This window comes from Balaenoptera musculus, chromosome 8, assembly GCF_009873245.2.
Source record: "Balaenoptera musculus isolate JJ_BM4_2016_0621 chromosome 8, mBalMus1.pri.v3, whole genome shotgun sequence".
In the NCBI taxonomy this organism is placed as follows: Eukaryota; Metazoa; Chordata; class Mammalia; order Artiodactyla; family Balaenopteridae; genus Balaenoptera; species Balaenoptera musculus.
The window spans coordinates 3,957,710-3,979,884 of NC_045792.1; the positions used below are offsets into that span (position 1 = coordinate 3,957,710).

At 48.0% G+C, this 22,175-nt stretch overlaps 1 long non-coding RNA gene across 2 annotated transcripts in view; it reads right to left on the reverse strand.

Moving 5' to 3' along the window:
- The window catches only part of LOC118899145, a 69,676-nt gene that overhangs the window by 1,180 nt on the left and 46,321 nt on the right, over positions 1-22,175 (reverse strand). The window contains exon 5 of one of the 2 annotated variants that reach the window (XR_005020894.1): positions 149-868. This is a non-coding gene — a long non-coding RNA (uncharacterized LOC118899145). Of the gene's footprint in view, positions 1-45; positions 869-22,175 lie in introns of those variants that run through there. The other variant, XR_005020893.1, reaches the window with a different exon arrangement.

The following is a 22,175-nucleotide window of genomic DNA, read 5'->3' on the forward strand; positions in this document are numbered from 1 at the left end:
TATATATATATATATATGAAAAAAAAAAAAATTGGCCTGGGCAGAGAGGATGCTACATGGAGCCCCGGTGTAAATGAGGAAAAGGTGCCCGCTGGGAGGACTCAGGCCGTTGGGACAGAGGCAGGGCAAACAGGATTTCAGCCCCTACCGTGCCCTCAGCTGGTCGTCTTTGTGTGGCGCACACTCTGCATGGTGGCCGTGGACACGGTGGCCGCTGACCACTTTTCCCTGACTGCCGGCTTTTAGTGAGTGGGAGGCCAGGCTTACCTAAGCATAAACAGTCACACACACCGGCATGTTGATGACGACCAGGAAAGCCAGATCTGTCCTTGCTGTGAACCAGCTCTACTGAGATTGATTGTATGTTCCTGCAACCCTTCATCTCCTTCCATTTCTCACTCTTCCCCAAATAATCAAGGCCAGGTGTGTCCCCATTAACCACCCACACCAGTCCGGCTGTGCCATATCTAGAGCCTGCATCATTACCAGGCACAGAGTTTGCCCTGGAGTTCAGCTGGCAGCAGGGCTGCTGATGTGCAAAGCAGAATGGAATCCAGCTTGGCTCTTCCTTGCTGTGTGGGCTCAGCGAGGCTCACAGAATACGTACTTGTTTGTGTCTGGAAACTCAACAGCTGCAGCTCAGGGACTCAGAAAACAGATCTGCAGAGAGAGCCCATGCCATCATTTCCCCCAGCCTACCACGACCACCCTTCTAGCCCAGAGAAGGGAAGATTGCATTTCCTCTGCTGAGAGCTTGCATTTTCCAGCTAGAGTTCCTCGCAGAAATGGTAGTGGTGCCTCCTCGCGAAAGTCCACAAGGCCCTGACTCAGCAGATAACTTGGTCATTCCTCTGGATCCTCCGAGCTCCTGCCAGAAATATTTCAAAGGTGGTACATTAGCATCGAAGTCCATTTCCAACCTCTGTCCGCGAGACAAGTGAATCCTTGTCTGGGGTTTATTCTCTGTCCTTTATTCTCCTGTAGCTGACCAGAGGGCTTTGTGAATTTACAAAAGCATGTTCCCCGGCCCGCTTTAGTAAACCACCCTTCTCTCCCAGAGGTGATGGGAATGTCTTCCCACTAGCTCCACACCTTGCTCTCTGATGATGTCCACTAGGTTTTAGATCCTTCATGTTTGGGCATTTTAGCCAGTGGACCCTCTTACTGAGGATTTTTCCTCCTTCCAAGCATCCAAACATTAGTTCTTCTTGCTTTCCCCTGGAGCCCTCTTCATTTTTACCAAGCCTTCCTACCACCACCAAAACAAACAAATAAACAAAAAAGACAGGAAGAAGAGGAAAGTTCTTAAGAATATGTTGTCTTTTGCTTTGTTGTGATATCTCTGTGTGGTCCAGACAAACAGGGTGGCTTTGTCACAGCTTCACTCTCAGGCCTGTGAAGTGAGGTGGTACCTCTGCTGTGCGCCAGGCCTTCGCACGCGGCCTGAGTCCCCCAGAGTCCGAGTCTCCCCTGGTCGCGGGGAAGGAGGCTCCTGAGCCCACAGCGATCTCGGCTCTGTGTGCTATGCCTCAGATCTCCAAGCCCCTCCGGGAAGCAGCGGCGCACCCATGGCTGTTGGGGAATTAGGAATGGTTTGTCCATAAGAGTGACCAGAAACATGGAATTTACCAAAGAGAATCAGGGGTAGTGCTATCCTTGGATTTCCAGATTTCTCCTGCCATAGCCGCATCACTTCCTCTCGCCTCTAGGGTGAGTTGAAGCTAGATTACTAAGTACATGGCCAAAGTCAAACACGAGATGGGCTGAGCGCGACGAAGACTGTGAAGACAGCATTTTAGGCAAGCCTAAATCACTGTCTCGACACCTGGCCTCCTCCACCCAGGCTCTGCTCCGTGCGGAGTGGAGAGACGTGTATCCCCAGCAGCGCCCTCCTCCCCTAATTCCACCGTCGATTAGACACTCAGCCAGCCCAGGGTCCTGAGCAGGCACTGCCCGTGAGTCCTAGGAGGGGAGAGAGGCAGTAGCACCCACGGCCGGGAGGCACGCAAACCGGGGTTCACTGCCTGTGGTGGCCTCGGCTGCAGGACGGCGTGTCTTTCTGAGAAAGGTCTCTCCTAGTACGGCACCTTTCCCCGTGGTCCTCCGCTGAGCTTGTAGCTTCGAGAAAGCTGCCCGCGGAATGTGAGAGAGAAAGAAGGCACCAACCTAAGCTGATGCTTTAGCTGGTTCAATCTAGGTAATCACTAGACATACTGTGGTCAGATCGACCTTGCATACAAAACAGTTCTAAACAAAACGAAATAACTCGCAAAGGGAACTGGAAGTTGGAGCGCTGAGTGAGCAGGGCAGTTGGGTTGCGACCCCCTGCTGCCCCTGCCTCGCGGGCACCACGTCAGCCCCTCCCAGGCACCTGTCTGCTTTTCAGGTCAACACTTCTTCCCAACAACCCGGCCAGGCTGATCAGAACAGGTGCGCCCCGTTACAGCTCTGTCCCTGCTTCTTCACATGGGGCCCTTCTCTGATACTCCACTGGGGAGGTAGTGGGCCTTCCCGGCTTAAAACTGAGTGTCAGCCAACCCACACCCCCCAAAACAAGACCCTGCTCAAGTATTGGGAAGAGAAAGATGAGACCCAGTGCAAAAGTAGAGCCTAAGCTGAGATGCTAGTGCTGGAAGAGAGGAACACAGGAGCCTTCAAACGCACCTGTCTCTTTTAGGACATACTTTCCCTCAGGCCTGGGGCTCAGCGACGAGAGACAGGAAAGTTCTGGCTAGTCTTCCATCCCCACGAGCTGCCCAGCCTACCCCTGGCAGATGCACAACTGCCCCAGGAAAGGAGAGAAGAGTCTTCCCCAGCCCTCACCGTTCCTCATTCCAAACAACTTGTAAGTCCCAGGGGCTCTGGAAGAGTTTGTCCTCAGCCAAACACAACTTCCTGTTTCTAAGAAAGGGAAGAAAAAAATAGTTGAAAGGGTTTTTAGACACTGGAGATGTTGAGTTTCTGTAAACGCAAATGAATCAGACACATGTGGAATAAATTTCTCCGGAAGTAAGAAAAGATGCTGTGAGTCTCTCTTGCTGGACCAGAAAGTGGAAAAAGCGTAGCTGAGATGAGAGGTGCATCCGAGGCTAAAAGGAGAGAGAAAAGCCGTGTGAATGTCGGATCAAAGAGAGGGACCCGGTGATGACGAAGGTCAGTGTGGGCCTCCGAAGACCACGTCCTGAACTTGCTTATTTATTCCTCACAACTTCTCCACCTCTGAAGTCATAGATTTAAATATCCTGCCCCCCAACCACAATTTACGATCCTTCCCGACCTCTCACTGCTCCCCCTACACTTATTCTAGGGACCCCAGATCCTTGACGGCCCCCCATACACACGTCCCCATCTTTATTTCTCTGCCTCTGCCTCTGTTTCTTCTTTCTCTGTGTGCTTAAAGTCCGTGTTCCAGCACCTCAAGCTCGATCTTCCAACATTCCCACCTTCCTAGCCCCGCTGACTGTCTGGGGCTCCACAGCAGAGCCCACGAAGACCGTTCCACCCTCTGCCTGAGGCTCGCCATCATGACTCTGGCAACCAGGCTCCACACCACCGAGCATGTGGGACCACCGTGAAGCTGGCATCTCCAGTGGAAGCTCTGACCAGCCACCCAAACAGGCTTCCCTCGTCGGCTCTGTTGCTGCTTCTCTACAAGATTATCTTCCACTCTCTCCACTCTCCTCACAAGCTCAGGATCCTGCTGTGAGTGGAAGACCTCACCTCCACCTACTCAGCAGAACCCAACACTGCATCTCCCATGATACGAGGAGAGAGGGGACACGGTCTCACTGTTGACAGGTCAGGCTACAGACACGAGTCTAGAGGAACATCCTGATTCTGCCTTATTTTAGAATCAAGAGGCATATTCCAGTAACTATCAAGTCCGTCGGAGAGTGGAGATTCAGGACCTTATTAAATTAATCTCCCAGGTCCTCCAGGGCACAGCACGTCAGGTTCTAGGCATCCAGGACTCTCTACCCTGTCATCCTTGTCCACCCCTCTGTTCTCCACCACCCACCCAGAGTAACGCCTTTCCTTGTGCTTGTTCCCTGACATGATTTATCAGTTATTCCACTCTGTCTGGTTTCACTGCTCTATGGAGCTTGACCTTCAGATCTCAGGGTGGAGGAAGGGAAGGTGGAAAAGCCCTCATGGGGACAGAACCAAGAACAACAATGACAGCAGCCTTTCCCCCATGCTCGCCCATCTCTGGTGTGTTATGATGCTGAAAGAATGCCTCCCTCTTCTCCATCTTGTGTTATATTACCAAAGATCCCTTCTATTTTTCTAGCCCCCGAATGTGCTAGGTCTCAGAAAAGGGATGGGATGAAAACAACAAAACAAAACAAAACTCTGCCCCACAAGAGAATGAAAGTCATCCTACAAGAAAGCTCAGTGTCTTACCGCCAGTCCTAAGCCTTACCTGTAGCTCTATCTATTCTTTAAAAACCTATCCTCTTTTCCTTTTTCTGTTACATGTTGAGGTATTTCCGCCGGTCAGAATCAATCCCTTCTAGAAACCAGAGCCCTCCACCTTCTCAAGGTCCTCAGCCCATATATAGTCTGCCCTCTGCCTGAAATGACCTTTTTCCCTTTTTCTACTCCCCTGACTTCAACAAATTCCTACTTATTCATCAGTTCCCAGATTCAAGGTCACTTAGTCAAGGAAGCCCTTGGGTTAGGTGCAACACCCGCACGGCCTTGTGCACTTTGCTTTTCAAACACTCCGCTGGACCACAGACTCCACAAGGTCTGGACCACACCCTGTGCTCACTGCATCACTCACGTCTGGCCTAGAGCCTGTCATGCAGCAGGCACTTAATACATGAGAAAACACGTGATCAAGTTTTTTTTCTGTCTTACAAACAATATGTTTACACCTCCCCACGTCCCTCTCTGTTTCTTCCACCCTCCTCACCCCCTAACAAGCCAGCTTTCCCCACAACTGCCCACAGGACTGCTGGCCAAGGCCGGCAGTGACCTTGCTAAGTCTGCAGACATTCCTCTCTCCGGCTGCCTGCGTCCTCACCTCCTTCGTGGTTCCTGTCCCCCGCTCACTCCTAACTTGTGGAGATCCTCAGGGTCCTACTTACTCTTCCCGGGGCGGGGCGGTGGGGGGGGGTGGGAATTTCGTATGGTCACGTGGTTACGGTTTTTTCCTACATGCTGATCACTCCCAAATTTAAATCCTGAGACTGTCAGGGGTCCCCAAGACCACCCCATCATTCTGAGATTCGCTAGAACTCCCGAGACTCAGGGCAAGTTGTGCTCATGGCTGAGATTTATTAGAGACACAGTGAGGATACCGGCCGAATCATAAGGGACAGAGACACCGGCGGGTCCAGAGGAATCCATGTGAGGCTTCCGTGCTCTCCGCCTCCCACGGGGGCCGCATGGAGCTCGCTCTTCCCCAGCAATGAAAATGCAGCCACATGCGTGTGAGGTTTCAGCCCAGGGACGCCCAGGAGAGACTCAGAGCTCAGGGCTATATCCGGGGGCTGCTCACGTGGACACCCTCCGCCTCACACACACCAACATGCCAGACTCCCAGAAGGAAAGCCGGCGTCCGGCATAAACCACAGGGTCTGTGCAGACAGTCTAGGCGCGGAAAACCAGCCTTGTCAGTTCACTGGTGACGGGGACACCCTGAGAGCCGAGGTCCCAGATACCAGCCAAGGGCCAGCCAGCCGTGCCATCAGGTGTCTCTAAGGACGGCGGCCTCGGGCCCGCTGTGTTCCCTCCTTTCCGCGCAGGCTGGCTCTGTCTCCTGAACCACAGGCCCATATGCTTCCAGCTCCCCACCAGACTCAGCGGCCTCAAACTCACCCTCTCCCAGCTGTCGTGCCTGTTCCCCGCCCCGCCACCCGTCCTATGCACTGGCCTCCACGCGAACCACTTCCCTCTAGTCCACCAGCTGCTCAGGACCCCCAACCCGGGACAGAACAGACAGCACGTCCCACCCCTCCCATCTGATTCTCACGTTATTCAGAGTTCTCTTTTTTTTTTTTTTTTTTTTTTTTTTAATTTATTTATTTATTTTTGGCTGTGTTGGGTCTTCGTTTCTGTGCAAGGGCTTTCTCTCGTTGCGGCAAGCGGGGGCCACTCTTCATCGCGGTGCGCAGGCCTCTCACTATCGCGGCCTCTCTTGTTGCGGAGCACAAGCTCCAGATGCGCAGGCTCAGTAGTTGTGGCTCACAGGCCCAGTTGCTCCTTGGCATGTGGGATCTTCCCAGACCAGGGCTCGAACCCGTGTGCCCTGCATTAGCAGGCAGATTCTCAACCACTGCGCCACCAGGGAAGCCCCAGAGTTCTCTTTTAAACCTGAACAGTGGATCATTTCACTTCTCCACTTAAACCCTTTAATGGCTCCCCCCCGATGCACTGAGCACATAAACGTAACCCTCTCAGCAAGACCTGCCAGTCCCCGAGCGACCTGCCCCCCGGAGCTCCCAGTCTGATTTCACGTCCCTCCCTGCTCTGGTGACCCTGTGTCTTGTCAGTTTCTCTCCAAGTCCTTTCTCACCCAGGGGCCTCACAGGCACCCTCCCCGAGCCTGTGATGCCCTTTCCTCGGCTCACGCCAGGCTCCCTCCACTCATCCTTCACGTTGAAGGTTGGCGGTCGCGTCCTCAGAAGTCCTCCCCTGTCTTCCGTAGTCTAAATGAGGCCCTGTTACTCTCTTCCGTAACAGTAACTACATATGTCTGCGAGGAGCGTTCATTTCATGCCTCCCTCTCCCCCCCCACTAGACTGCAAGCTCCATGGGGGCGAGGATTCTGTGTTCGCCCTGGATTTCCAGAGCCAACAGGCACAGGGCTGTGTGCGTCTCCATCAGGTGGGCTGCCACAGCACCGGAGACTAGGGGCTTAAACAACAGGAATCTGATTCTCCCTGTTCTAGAGGCTGCAAGTCTGAGACCAGGGTGCAACCACAGTCAGTTCCTGGTGAGAACCCACCTCCTGGCTGGCCGGCAGCCCCCTTCCTCCGTGTCCACATACGACCTTCCCTCGGTGCATGCTCACGGGGAGAGAACCTCCTTCAAGTTCCTCTGTAATTCCCACCGCCTATAGGACAATTCCTGAGGCCCTCAGCACAGCTTCTGAGCCTGCGGTGACCCGGCCCTCCTCTCGGTCCGGTGCCTCTCTCGGCAGCGCCCCTGCATAACTCCCTCTTCTGCAGGAGCACGTTCAGTGCCCTGGCTGCCCTCACACCCCTGCCTCCTACGGGGTGGCTCTCTCCACCGTGGCAGCACACCTTGCCCGCAGCCCCTTCACAGCCCGGATCCCTGCAGCTGGGGTGGTGCAGCCGAGGATGCCCGGTGAGCGGATGCAGTAAAACTGCCCAAAACTGTGCTCCTAGGAGGTGAGGAGCTGCCGGAGAGGAGAGGAAACGAAACACATGCCGGGGGAGGAAAGAGCCGCGCACGTGAGCTGGGGGGAGGAGGCTGAGACCAGCTCGGTGCGCGCACTCAGCTCGGTGCGCGCTGCGCAGTCTCTCGGTCCCTGGCTGCCCGCCGGCGGAGCAGAGCCGGCCCACCGCGCCCCGCTTCCACATCCCGAGGGAACCAGCGGGGCCTGCCGCATCTGTGCGCGTGTCCTTCCCAAGTCCCGTGAGCGGTTAACGGGTGAGTGTGGCACACAGTGGACGCTCGGTGCACAGACGTCCTTCTCCCCTCTCGCTGCTGCCCGTTCCCAAGCGCGTCCCCTGACCTCCACGTCACACGTGTGCCTCCAGCCCTGGCACCTCTCCCACCGTATTTTCCTGCTCCCCGGACAGCTGCCGTTGCCCTCGCCATGTTGCACACTGTCCCAGCGGATCCATGCGGATGAAGTGGTGCGTAATTCCTTTTGTCTGAATAGCCTCAATCTATCTACTGATGGAAATGAAAACTGAGAATAAATTTGCTAGATCTTCAGCCTCCACTGTATTCCAAGTTGAAAGCTGACTTGGATGTCACATACGTGGCAAAAGGGTGAGCGTGTGTATTAGAAAAGCTGTAGACTGAGAGTTAGGTGATCTGGCTTTGAGCTTTGTGTCTGTCATTTATCAACTAAGTGAACGTGGGCAAGCCACGCAGTCCCTCTGAGCAACAGTTCCTTCGTGGAGAAAATGTCCTACCAACCTCAGATAATTTGTGTAAGATTTAGATGAAAGAACGCTACGTGAAAGTGCTCTGCACATTATCACGTGCTATGGAAGTGGAGGGGATTCAATACCCTAAGTCTTAGGAGAGTGGAGGCATCACCTGCTGGATCAGGGTTTTGGTTACAACCAAATCCCTGGGTTGGAGGAGGCTGTAGGCAGAGGAGGAGAAAGAAAAGCATAAACTTACCTAAATTTAGAGAACACCGGAATTGGTGGCGTAAGTTCTCTGCGTGATGGCAAGTTGGCGAGAATTGGAGGGAACAAAAGAGCCACCCTGGCCATGTCTGACTCAGGGGTCTGGGGCTTCAAAGCCAGCGCCAGGCTGGGCAGACGTGTAGAGGGTGGACCACCCTCCTCCCCCTCTGAGTGTGGAGACTTGGGAAATAAACACAAGATCTGAGGATCAGAATAGACACTTTATATTTTTACAATAGCAAGAGATTGGAAACTCCCAAATGCCCGTCCATATGGGACTAGTTAAATAAATTATGGAAATTCCTTCAATGATACACTATGCAGCCATTTTAAAAGGTGAAAAAAAAACAAGAGGATGTTGAACACTATATATAGCATGCTACCAACTGTGGGGCAATGTATGATTTATTTGCTAATGTACGTTTAAAACATGTCTGCAGGGACAGGAGACACTGTAAACCCTGGTGGGCTCTACAAAGGGGACTAAGAAGCTGGGGGACAGGAGTGCGGGAAGATATATATGGCCCTTTGTGCCTTTTGCATTTTGAACTGCGTGACTGTGAGACTGCCCTGTGTGTGCGTGTAAGTGTGTGCATGTGTGCATGCACGTACGTGTTTGTGCGTGTGCATACCAGTTTTACTGGACTGGATCAACGTCTTGAACCTGAAGCCAATGGACTCTCTCCTTCCTAATACTTAGGTCTCCACCCTAATTTCAGACCCCATGACCCGCACATGCAGAAATCAAATCCAGACAGCAACACGCAGGACAAGAGCAACAGAACACATGCTGTCAGTCCCTGGGAAACAGCCAAGGGCTGTGGACAGCAGTGCCTTTCTCCCAGTCTCAACAGTGGGAAGAAAGGGCTTGGACGCTTCTCCAACTGGATGGCCTTTCCCTGCCGTGTCGATATAAAGGGTGGGATGACAAGCATCCTCCCTAACGGCACAAGAAAAGTCAGCGTCAAGTGGAGGAAGGAAAGATGAGCCACACATGTGAAACAGTTGGGGCTGGGGAGGTGGGTGCGAAGAAGGAAGCTGATGGGAGTGTGCAAAGCTAAGTTAAAGGATTCTGAGAGAAATTAAGTGGTGTCAGCGTGTCGTGGGTCACAACTTCTGTGAGGGCCAGGGACCCAAATATTTTCTATCGCGTCCGTTAGTGAGACAGAAGAGTAAAGGGGATACAACTTCTGATCTGGCGTAATTAGCGAGGATGCTGACAAGATGGGAGCCTGATTCAGTCTGGTTCTAAGGAAGCCCCTCCCTCACTGCCCCTCACTGCATTCCTGCTCCCCACACATAGAAATCTCTCTTCATTCGGTGTTCCAACGTTCTGTTTTACATTTGGTTTTGTTCAACTGCTGCGTCTGCTTAGCCAATTTCTGCTTAGAAGCTAAAGCGCCAAGAAACTACACGAGAAGAGCAGGGCCTGGGCAGGATCAGAACTGCCGGAGATTTTGCCACCAAGCCTCATGCACCAAGACTGCCAGGAGAGCTTTGGAAATGGAATCAGTCTGAATGCAGCTGATGAGAAACATATGAATGAATGAAGCCAGTACAAACAGAAACCGTTGAGTTTCCCACCGCAGTAGCCTGGAGTGGCTTCCCCAAGGTTTCTACTCAGATGCGTCTGCCTTTCTGTCACAAAGAGGACTCATGCCCCATGGAAACGTCTCCAGATCCTGCTGATTAACCCTGACCTCCCAAAGCCCACGTCCCCTCGAGTCCACTCAGCGCTCAGGGTGCAGTTTGCCCGGGAGCTATCTGGTCCCTCTGTTTGGTACATTTTTATAGGGGACAGGTGGGAGGTAGAATTTGGTCACAGTATGGTGCCTCCTCTTCCCTGGAATTGGAAAAGGTTACAAAACCTCACCCACTGACTAGGTGTGTCCCCATCACCCCCAAATAAAAGTCCAAGATGTCTCCCAAATGTAGTTGGGGAATTTGGGGCATTCTCCTGTAGTTTCCTCAAAGAAGCATACCTGATATCAAACCATCAATGGCAACATTCATTGTAACACGTCTCAGATGAAGTTGTAATAAAGGAACATGATTATTTGCCTAGAGCTAAGAAAAAAAGAGTTAGGTAGTAATAAAACCTGAGCAGAGGTTGTCTAGGAACTTCCAAGGAAGAGGGCACCCTGATTCCTACTAATACTTGCACTGGAGCCCAGCCTGCTGTGTCTACAGAGTGGAAAATTACAACACTCCCAAGAGATATTAACTCCAGACAGATGTGGTCCTGGCAGTGTCCGGTTTCCTTTTCCTGATTCCATCTTCACCATGCGGCCTTTTCCATCTTAATTGAGAGCAGTTGGCCAGCTCCAACGGCCCTAACAGACCGCGGCCATTAGCTACCCGGACATTATGCTTTATCAATCAGGCACTGTGTGTTTAGCCGGCATAATTTTGGGCAAATGCCACATAGGGATTTGGCATCTGCAAAGCTTTGGTTCAGACCTGGGACCGATGGTGACTGATGGTGCTGTGATTCAATATTTAGGAATCATCGAGCCGCCAGTCCAGAAACAATTAAACCACTGGTCAGAGAGTTGTTCTGCTTCTTAGGTTTTCTGAAGGATAACTTAGCTACGTGTTACTCTGAGCATAAACATTACGCTGACCTCGATCCAGGAATTTAAACAGTGTCATTTAATGTAAACGCTAGCAAATACCTTCTTGCTGAAGTGGTCTGTTTTCGGGATGGGTTAGGGTTTCTTCTCTCCAAAAGTACTTTGGGGCATTGGATTTTAAACTCACAGTCAGATCTGCATTTCTTCTCTCATTTACATGGCGTGGCCTCCCAAGCACCAGTAGCAGCTTGTAAGGTTGAGGGAGCCCCCTGCTGATGGCCTGGGTGTAACTTCACAGCACATGGCAAGGAAAACTGGGTGAAGTCTCAAGATCTCCTGAACCTGAAAACTGTAACCTGTCTCTAGACCCAGAACAGACTTTTGCTGTGAAAATCCAGGCTCTAGAAAGGTCCTTTACTTCCTCAAAGTATCCACATTTTTTCCGATTTTACTCTTCCGGGAAGTAGAACAAAGAAGGGCGGTCTGTCTGTCTGTCTCTCTCTCTGCAACTGCAGTGCCCTGATCCACTCCAGGACAGTTCTGCTCTGTGTGTGTGTCCTGGAGTAAAGGAGTGGGAGCTGCCTGAGTATATATAGAATCCCAGAATCATGGGACTGAATTTAGGAACATTTACCCTTTGTGGCGTGTCCAGACGAAGAACTCTGATGAGGCCACAGCTTGAAAGAGGAATTCTTCCCGGCAGCTGTGGCCTTGATTCTGGAGGTTAACAGCTTAACACCAGGGTGTGGTGCCCAATTCCGAAGTCTGAAAATTAATGGTGATAAGGGCGGGCCGCCTGCCAAGGCCTGCAGTGTGAATCCCAAGAGAAGAGCTTTCTATTTTGGGACCTCTCTCAACCCAGCGCACGCTGTCCTGTGCTTTGATGCGTGTCCCACCTCTTCGTCTATACGCTTCTTCCTCCAACTCTTTTATTCCTAAACTTTCTTGAGTTTTCAGCCCACGGACAGTGACGACAACTTACTCCCTATCCCATCTAACTCTCCGAAAAGAATAGTCATGAGGTAATATGAGTCAAATACCTGACCCAGATGTCAGCAGGAAGAACCAAGGCTACAACTTCCCCTACCACAAGCATCAAAGAGAAGGGAGAGGAAATGGCAAACAGAGTATCAAACCTGGATGAAAGGGAACAAAAGAACAATAAGGTCCTTTTCCTTGAGCCGGCTCCCCTGGAAAGAAAAAAGAAAAGTGAAATCTCGTGCCCGCATAATGTAGCCAACACTGCCAATAACTGCATGCAAAAGGAGCCATCTCCGGAAAATCAAAAGATCAAAAGGTCTTCGGTGGTCCCCAGTTCCTCAGGGACTCCCCATTGCCCAATAAAGTCTAAAGTCTTTAAGAGGGTATTCAAGTTTCTTTACTTTTTCTGCCACAGTCCCTACCTGACCCAACACATGTATGCAGAGCTCACTCTCACTCTGGCAGTTAGACCACTTTCACCTCATGTTTTCCTGCTCCTGTTCCTTCCTTCTCCTTTTGTCAGGGGCCTGCGCATCCTTCAAGCGTTAGCTCAAATGTCCCATCCTCCGTGAAGGCTTCTCCAGCTCTCCCAGACAGAATAAACTCCTCTCTCCCTTAGGTTCCCGAAGGATTCTTGTTTATATCCTGCCTCCAACCCCACCGTCATAATACTTATGTACGGTCCTGAGAGTTCAGTCTCCTCTGCGGTTTATAAAGTAAGATCCAGCCACGCATTCATTCCTGCATTTTCCCTCGAATTCCCACCTCCACCAGGTCTCTCCATGCCCCACCATTCCCCATCCTCATTCCCCCTGTAAAGGGACTATCATAGCTTTTTCTGCATAGGAGATTCTCAATACACTGCTTGTTCCATTAAATTACGTTAATAACTAAGAAGATGAGGAGATTACAGTTCACTCCAAATACAGAAGAAGGGCAGTACCCTGACAACGGGCAAGTGAGATATTACTTCAGACCCTAAGTAATAAGAACCCTCATTTGTCAGTTCCAAGATGGCTCATCTAGAAGCTGCTCAAGATTTTTAATTTCTCCAGGTTACGGCCCCTGCCTTCTACATGTGACCATAGAGCACTGAGAACCATTTTTGAGCAACTGTGAATTAGGAACCACTCCCCACCCACCTTGCTCAAGACAGTTTACTGCCATCTGCTAGAAAGTTGTCATTAAAAACGACCCAAATATGCTATGAGCAGGGGGCAAGTGCTGACCCCGGAGTTGTGCAATGACCAGCCCTAAGTGGCCTTAAACATGAGAAGTTGAACATATCTGTGGACCTAAAAAATCATTCACAACCTAAAAGTTGAGAGTTATGTTTTATTCGGCGGGAATTTTTAGGACTTCAAGCCCGGGAAGCAACATCTCAAGTAACCCTGAGAAAACTGCTCCAAAGAGGTGAGGTGGGAGCCAGGTTATATATCAACAGAAGTTTTGCAACAAAGGGCAGGGAGCCAGAACATCAAAAGATTATTATTTTTTTTTAAATATTTATTTATTTATTTGGTTGTACCGGGTCTTAGTTGCGGCAGGCGGGCTCCTTAGCTGTGGCATGCGAACTCTTAGTTATGGCATGCATGTGGGATCTAGTGTCTGTGAGTGAATCCTTGGCCAGGGACCAAACCCGGGCCCCCTGCATTGGGAGCACAGAGTCTTAACCACTACGCCACCAGGGAAGTCCCCAAAAGATTATTTTTAATGAAAGAAAACCAGATACCCCAAGTTAAGGAATTTAGCGCTTTTCTATGGATGGGAAGATGCAAGAGTCTGGGCTCACTGAAATCATTCCTTTCATGTGCACCTCAGCTATCTGGGGCCAGTATCCTGTGCTTTCTCATCCTCAGTCTCCTCAGGGTGCACCGTGGGGAGTGGCTGCAGCCTGATGGCTGCTAGATGGCAGGTATTCTTTCCTTCCTGAGTTCCCTCAGGGCTCACCAGCTCATATCCATCGCAGTGGTGGCTGCAATCGGTGATGACTGTGACATACTTTCTTTACTGATATGGCAGGAAATACTCCACCTTTCATATGCAATCAGTGTTTGTCCTTCAAGATGGTCGTCACAGTGGTACATGGACTTTGGAGTTCAAATCCAGGTTAACTATTTTAACCTTCAGTTTCCATACCTCTGAAATGGAGCTAATAAAATCCCTCTTCATCAGGTTGCTTTTAGGATTAAATGAGATTTTGAATATCAAGTACTTAATGACTCACAACAAATGCTCAGTAAGTGAAAGTTATTCTTATTACAGTAATGCTTCCATAATTTAATACATTTCTGCAAGTTTTCTTTTGGAATCACCTTCAAAGCTCTTTTATAAGCCACATGTAAAGATCATGGGGTTTTTTTTTCTAATTATTTTAACTCCTTATTTTGTGCTAAAATATTACCATATTTGAGTCTCCATTTTATTAATCAGATTTATCTAAAAATTATATTTAGAGGTTCACAAAAGTCAAATCCACTGTTTAAAGAAAAAGTGTTGCAATCACTGACTATACACTTCAGGTACTTATGGAATTCCAAAGGCATGGTTCAAAACTCAAATGATGTATAAAAAGCACTTAAATCAAAAAATTAAAAAAAAAAAAAGCACTTACATCTTACTCAAACATCCCAGACCCATTCTCCACAATATCTAGAAAAAGGTTAGAACCACTGTTCCCAGCTTAATTCAAATCAAGTATTTACTGAATAAATATATGAAGGTTATTGAGGGATGACAATTGTAAAAATCAGGTCTTCTGAATCCATAGACTAGAATGCCAAGAAACCCAAAACTGTGGAAGCAACCCAGCCTGGAAGCTGAGTTAAGCTGACATTCTAGAGGCTCCAGGGCACTTCAGTGGAGGGATAGTCTCTCAGCTCCCTTCTGGACCTGAGAATAACTTTAATTATTACCTCATATTCCAATTTTTCACTGCTTAGCCAGAGAATGTCCTTGAAAGGTCCCTGGATTCACTCACAGACACTGACAAAGCTCTGATTTTTCAAGAGTGATTATTATTCATTCAATCAACAAGCACTTCCTGGCTCCTCTTGTAGATACAGCACTTAACACCGTAGGAGTTACAAGGAAGATAATGCATGAACCCTGACCTCGTGGGGATTCCACTCTAGAGGAGACTAGAATCTAGAATTCCAATGTGCAAAATGTCAGTTCTAATCAGTTTGTAAGACTACAAAGAATCTATCATAAGTAATGCAATGACTCATTGAGTAAAGAGTAGAAACAATGCACGCTATGGAGAGAAAGACATGAGTGGGAGTGGTCATGGAGGTCCCGGAATGAAACTCAGCCTTAGAGGATAGAAATGCTTTCAACAGGCAGCGAGAAGGCCGACTATTCCAGGGGAGGGGGCCACTACAACAATGGCATAGTGATATAAGTGGCCTCGGAAAACGGAAAGTGGACCAAGATTCAAACAGAGGCTAAAGTAAGGACATAGTCGTTATAGAATGGGAAAGGTAGTTTGGGACCATACTGTAAAGAATCTGAATGGCAGGAATTCATACTTAATCCTATAGAGTCTAGGACGGGACACTCCCCTGTTGTACGCTGGAGAAATTTAGGCAGGAGATATGGAAATGCTAAGCTTTCAATGGGCCCTTTTGACATGAGCTCCAGAGTCAAAGGGCTTCACAGGCAAGTGGGTCTAAATTTTCTGCCTGGAAAAAAAAAATGGGGGGATTAGCTGTACATTTTAGTCTTCCGTGTTCACCCTGGCCTCTCTGACTGAGGGTCACCAGTAATGGGCAGCTGAAGCAGGAAAAGCCAAAGAAACTGAGAGCTGCTGGTGGCTGGAAAGAAATTGTTCCTGGCAGTGAAATCTGCCCCTTCGATGCCTGGGATAAAGCAGTTGGGATTAGGTGGTTTGCTGGGCCCCATGGCATGGTCTGTGGCGCTGTCAGCAGTCTTTCATCAAAACATGACGGTGTAGCGCGCAGTGGTGGCTGGTTTATGTTCTGGATATGAAATGCAGGCTTACGTGTCCGTCTATTTATATGTGCACCCAGGCCTGCTGGATGACTGCCATTCCATTCAAGGGAGGTGAAATAAAACCCTCTGGTATAGCACGCTGGGACACACACCACACATTCCTGGAAGCAGCAGGCAAGAAAGGGTTTGACCTGCAACCACAAAAAAGAATCCAGTAGGGGAAACCACACAGTGGCCTAACAGACCACAAAGAGAAATCCATTCTCAGAGTGTGGAAAGCTGGTCTTGGCAAAAGCAGTAGGTGGGATTTTGAACAAACCACACGGATTCTGAAAGCAACATGAAGGGCCCTGGGGGCACCACCTGTCCCATCTGCATCAGCTTCATCGTCCAACTCCAGTCTTGTCGAAATCCTTGCATTGGGAGCCCACGTAGTTTGCGCTGACTTCATTCCACCATGCCTTAGGCATACCCTACAACAGAGACTAAGCCAATTTCAACCCAAAGGAGAGCAGATTGCAGAAGTCAGCATGGTTGGCTGTGTGGGAAATGGCTACACGGAGTCTGAAGGCTCCCAGAGTTACCACAGGTCGGCAGCGTACCCTGACGAAACCCGCTGCTTTCGTGGACTTTCAGTTCCAACCGCCAGCCTCCCACTCCTCTCGGATTCCCCACCCTTGAGCATTTATAGACAGACCCATATTTTATTTTATTGGCTACCCCCTGCCTAATGCTTTCCCAGGTTACCAGGACTGAATGCTGCCTTTTTTGAACTGGTGCTCATCTCATGGCACTTTTCACGTACCTCGTTTTGTCTGATTATTTACATACACAGCTTTTCCCCCACTAGTTTGTAAACTCCTGTGGGTGAGATATAATCGCCCTCTCCCCACATCACCTTAAACATCAGAGATATTCAATAAACTCTTACTGAAAATATATACAAATATATTTTGTATAGTTGGGAAGCTATAAATCATCTAAAAAAAAAAAAGGAAACTGTTGAAGATTTGTGAGTGGGAAACCAATTAGGAGACAACTGCCATAGTTCAAGGGGCAGTTAGTGAGCGTCTGAAGTCAAGGGGGCAGAGAAGGAGACGTGAGGCCTCAGTACCTGTTGCTGACTCCTTCACTGACTTTTAGAGCAAAGTGACACTTAAGCAAAGCACAAATGACCTCCAAGATGAAGATCACAGCCAAATAGTATCGCTGTTTGTCCAAACTCTGACTTGCTCTGAACGGATAATTGGGTATTAAAACCAGTACTATTCTAATAAAAAAGTAGAGGGGACTTCCCTGGTGGCGCAGTGGTTAAGAATCCGCCTGCCAGTGCAGGAGACACAGGTTTGAGCCCTGGTCCGGGAAGATCCCACATGCCGCGGAGCAACTAAGCCCGTGCACCACAACCACTGAGCCTGCGCTCTAGAGCCCACAAGCCACAACTACTGAGCCCACGTGCCGAGAGCCCGTGCTCCTCAACAAGAGAAGCCACTGCAATGAGAAGCCCGCACGTCGCAACGAACAGCAGCTCCCACTCGCCACAACTAGAGAAAGCCCACATGCAGCAACAAAGACCCAATGCAGCCAAAAATAATAAATAAAATTATAAAAAAAAAAAAAAAGTAGAGGGACAGTCAGGTTTGGGGAGGTGACCACCAACCTTGAGGAAAAGAAGCAGATGTGAGGATTCTTCCCTCCAGCCTCCCTCACCTCCATCCCTTCCTTTCCATCCCCGCAGTCATCCTTTCCCCAGCCAGTCTTCACATCCCCTTCTCTCCCCTGCCCCTTGAGCTAAATGCTCACTAACTGTCCCTTGAACTGCGGCAGCTGTCTTCTAATCGGTCTTCCACTCAAATATCTTCGACAGTTTCCAGTTTTTTTTCTAGGTAATTTATAGTTTCCCAAACATGTCCCACACATTTCCACCCCCAGATCTTTGCTCAAGCCTTTGCGGGGCCTCTGGCCTATTTCCCCCCATATCTGCCTATTCAAATTTTATTTATTCTTCAAGATTCAGTCTAACCACATCATCCTTGAGTCTTCCCTGAAATTTCCTCCTGGAAGCAATTTCTCTTTTTCTGAACTCCCGTAGCACTTGGCACCTTTCTTACTGTATTCAGCACACTCTGTATTCCAGTTTTCCATGTACATCTTTGCTCTCCAATTAAAATGGAAATTCCTGGGGACACAAACTTTTATCTTATCTCCCATAGTACCATGCATTGTTAATTTCATATAATATGTCCTCCATGAATACTTGCTGAGTGAAGGAATGTATGAATGAATGAGCATATAAAGCAATATAAATAACTGAATGAATGGGATGGACTGTCAGTATTTCCCAGACTTAGGGAAAAGGAAAGTCACTCCAGATACTTATCAGGTTGAACCTCTTACCTTTACCTAGGTTAATTATTATTAGCCTCATTTTACAGACAAAGTAACCGAGGCCAATGTAGACCAAATGCTTATGGAAATCATATTGCCCAACGCAAGGCTCTTTATTCTAGGCCATTCTGCTCAAATTAGCCTCTATTTTTTAATCTCTGGCATGTATGTCATGGGATTATCTTCAAGACCGGAAAAGATATCCTAATTCTTTTTATTCCCTTCTCATTAACCCCTTTTTTTAGTCCCATGCCTTCATAGAGGGTACAGATGAGCACTTATAATAGGAAGATGTCCTACTCTATATAAACAAGGCAGACAGGGTCTAAATACCTCCAAAAAGCAAAAGTCTTTCAAGATCAGAAGTAATTCCCAAAGAATTCCCTGGCAGTCCAATGGTTAGGACTCAGCACTTTTACTGCCGTGACCTGAGTTCAATCCCTGGTCGAGGAATGGAGATCCCGCAAGCCAAGCAGCTCAGCCAAAAAGAAAAAAAAAAAAAATAATAATAATTCCCAGATTACAGTCTGTGGATATGGTGAGGAGGGAATTTTATCAGAAGAAGCGGCCTAATTGTGCAGAATGTGAGAAATCAGCCAATCACAGACGCCTCCATCAGCAGGCAGGGCCAGGAAAACAGCTGTCTGCAAGTATTCTGTCTCTCCTGGCCACAACGCCACCAGGACCTCCTTGGTAGATGGTTCCCTGGACTTGGTTCAGAGCCCACGAATGGAAACTCTCAGGGCAAGCTTATTCTTCTTGCTGCTGGCAAACTGCCCCCAAAGCATTCCAAGCCCCTGGGCACCACCGGGAAGCAGGCATCAAATCACAAGAGCAGAGCACCAGCTACCGGGGACAGGGTGCACCTGGCTTGGTAGAGGCCCCAGGCTCCGAGAAGTGAGAAGATCACTGAACAGGCTAATTCTGCTACAGCAGGAAGAGTTAAGCCTGCTCCTGAGAAATCTCTGGCAAACGTTCTCACGGTATGACTTGTGAACAGCAGTTCCCGATAAAAGCTCAGAAAGAAGATAGTAGTTATTAACACCCTTTGGGCTGAGGCCTGCGCCTCTTTTGACAGTCTTTCTGCACGTTAGACAAAGGGGTGCGGAAAATCAGAAAGATTTACAGGCAGTTGCGGGTGAGTGCTGCAGCCTGGAATCAGAAGGCAGTTCTCACCTGGCCCTTCTAAGAGATAAAAAGCTAAATGGTTCCGTGCGTCTACGTCCCCAGCCGTAAGATGGGCTTTCCTGGACTGGGGCTGTTGTGCTTGTGTGGAAGACGCCAGATGCGCGCTCCGAGCGTCAGCCAAATGTCCTCAAGCCACGTGAGCCTCGAGTCCGGGCTGTGGGCCGTGCTGACCTTACAAACCCTGGTGTGGCATTCTAGTGCTCGGCTCCGGCACTCCCCTCCCCAGAGGGCCCAACTGCTCCTCTCCGGTTTCATTCCACTCTCTTCTTGGGCTCCCGCATCACACAGACCTTGAGGGAAGTACCTGACTGGTTTCTGCAGTTCACTAAGCTTCCTTGAAGGGCTGGGGTAAAAGACCATTCGAAAGGCGTCTCACCATGTTACGCTCTTTTTTTTTGGCCGAGTCCCCTGCATTGGAAGCGCGGACTTGACCACTGGATGGCCGGGGGCGTCCCAGTACACTCTTCTAAAGTGTCCTTATCTTAACGTTGAGGACATTTTAAAACATAATCCTTGTGCCTTCATCACACTTATCAAAAATAACAATAATTCCTTAAAGTCCTCTCCTACCAATCCCTATGCATATTTCCTTGATTTTCCCAGTCTTTTTTATTGTGGATTTGTTTCCATCAGGATCCAAACAAGGGCCTCACGATGCATTTGGTTATCTCTTCTGAGTCTGTTTTTGTCCGATAATAACTCACCCTCCCTTTTTCTCTAGTGCCATTTTTGTTGGAGCATAATGCATTATTAGTTGGAAAAACTGGGTCATTTTTCCTACAGAATGTCCCACCTTTTGGATTTAGCCAATTGTATCCTTGTCATTTAAGTAGTTCTTCCATCCCCCATATTTCCTATAAATTAACAGAAGTTCTAATGACTTGACTAAATCAGGATCAGTTTTTTAGGCAAGAAACATTCTAAGAGATACTTCCTGTTGCATCACCACATATAATGTTTGTGTTGTCCCACTTTTAGGGAGGCTAAGATTGATCACAGGGTGTAGGTGGTGTCAGCCTGACCCTTCCATCATAATGCTCCCCACTGACATTTCAGCTAATAGTTTTAGCCTCATTAATGGAAGTTGCCTAGATCAATTATCTCTTTAGAGGTGGAAAATGGTGCATTTTAAAAAATTCTATCATTCCTTCTGCATTTATTGGTTGGAATTCTATTATAGGACCTACTTGTATCAAAGATTTAGTTACCCCATAATATAAGGCATAGGAAAGATAAAATACTTTCTCATTATTTATTCATTTTCAGAATAAAAAAATATTACCCTAGCAACTTCCAATGGCAAGCCTATTAGGTTGTTTGTGATTTTTTTGGTTTCATTATGAACTCATGGTTTTTATGTATTTGACGGGTTTTAATCCATTGAAGTTATTATTCTTTTTGATGCAGAAATTGCCCTATTTTGGCCAATAAGGGCCCCTTTAAAGTGGTTCCTGTGTTGTTTTGACATGACCTCTAATAGTCTGGGAGAGTTTCCTTGCAAAACAAGTGGTCCACGGCTCATCATGTAGATTTCTTGTCCCAGACCTGGAATCAGCCATTTCACCATGGGAAATGGTATTTAGAGACCCATGTCAGGATTTTTTTTTAATTAAGCATTGCAAACATAATTGAGAGTTTCTGTGAGGACATCTCTTGGATCTCATTGCCCTTTTTTTTTCCACTGGAGGTAAATACTACCATGAATGTGTTATTTATCCTTCTTGTTCAAGTTTTTATTCTTTTACTACATATTTTGTATACATACATACTGAACGGCATTGTCTTGCAGGTATTTAAATCTTATAAGATGGTATTACACTGTGTGTATCTTATTTCAACCAGTGTTTTCCACACAATACTATATTTTTTATATTTACCCATATTGGTAGATATATTGCCGGTTCATATAGCTGCTGCGTGTTATTTCCTGGTATAAATATAACACAGTTTTTTTTCCTATTGATGAATTCTTTGGTTTTCAAATTTTGCTATTACAAACAATACTGCAATGAATATTCTCCATCACACCTCACTGTGCATAGCATGAGAATTTCTCTAGGGTATATTTCTAGATGTGAAACTGCTCAGTCTTCGGGTATGAGCACTTTCAGATTTACTAGATACTGCTAATTGCTCTCCGAAATGTTTGTGCAAATTGATACTTCCACCAGCAGTGTACAAAAGTTCCCACTTTCTTCCTACAATCTCACTCAAACTTGGTATTATCAGACTTTTTAATTTGTGAAGTGATTTCTCCTTGGCATCTTAATTTTCACTTCTGTGACTGCTAGTGAGGTGTGTTGGCTCCTCACGTGGTTGTCTCTATTGCGTGTGAGAGCATAGTGGTTAAGACCAAGGGAACTGAAGCCAGACTCCTAGGCTCAAGCTCAGCTCCATCACTTAACTATCAGTGATGTTAGGCACACTATTCAGCCCTTTCTGTGCTCGTTTCTTCATCTGTAAAGTGGGGGTGGTAAACACCTGTCTCATAGGGGCATAGTAAGGATTAAATGAGTTAATATATCTCGAGTGCTTAGGACAGTGTCCAGCCATCACCATCATCATCATCATCATCGTTATTGGCTTGCTGGGGTTCTTTCTATATTCTGGATACTATTTTCTTTGTCAGATTTTGCCTTTTAAATATCTTTTCCCAAATGTCTGCAATTCGTCTTTTTACTTTGTTTTTGGTATCTTTTGTTTTTGCAGAAAGTTTTTTGTTAATACGATGTAATAAAATTTTGTCCTTAGT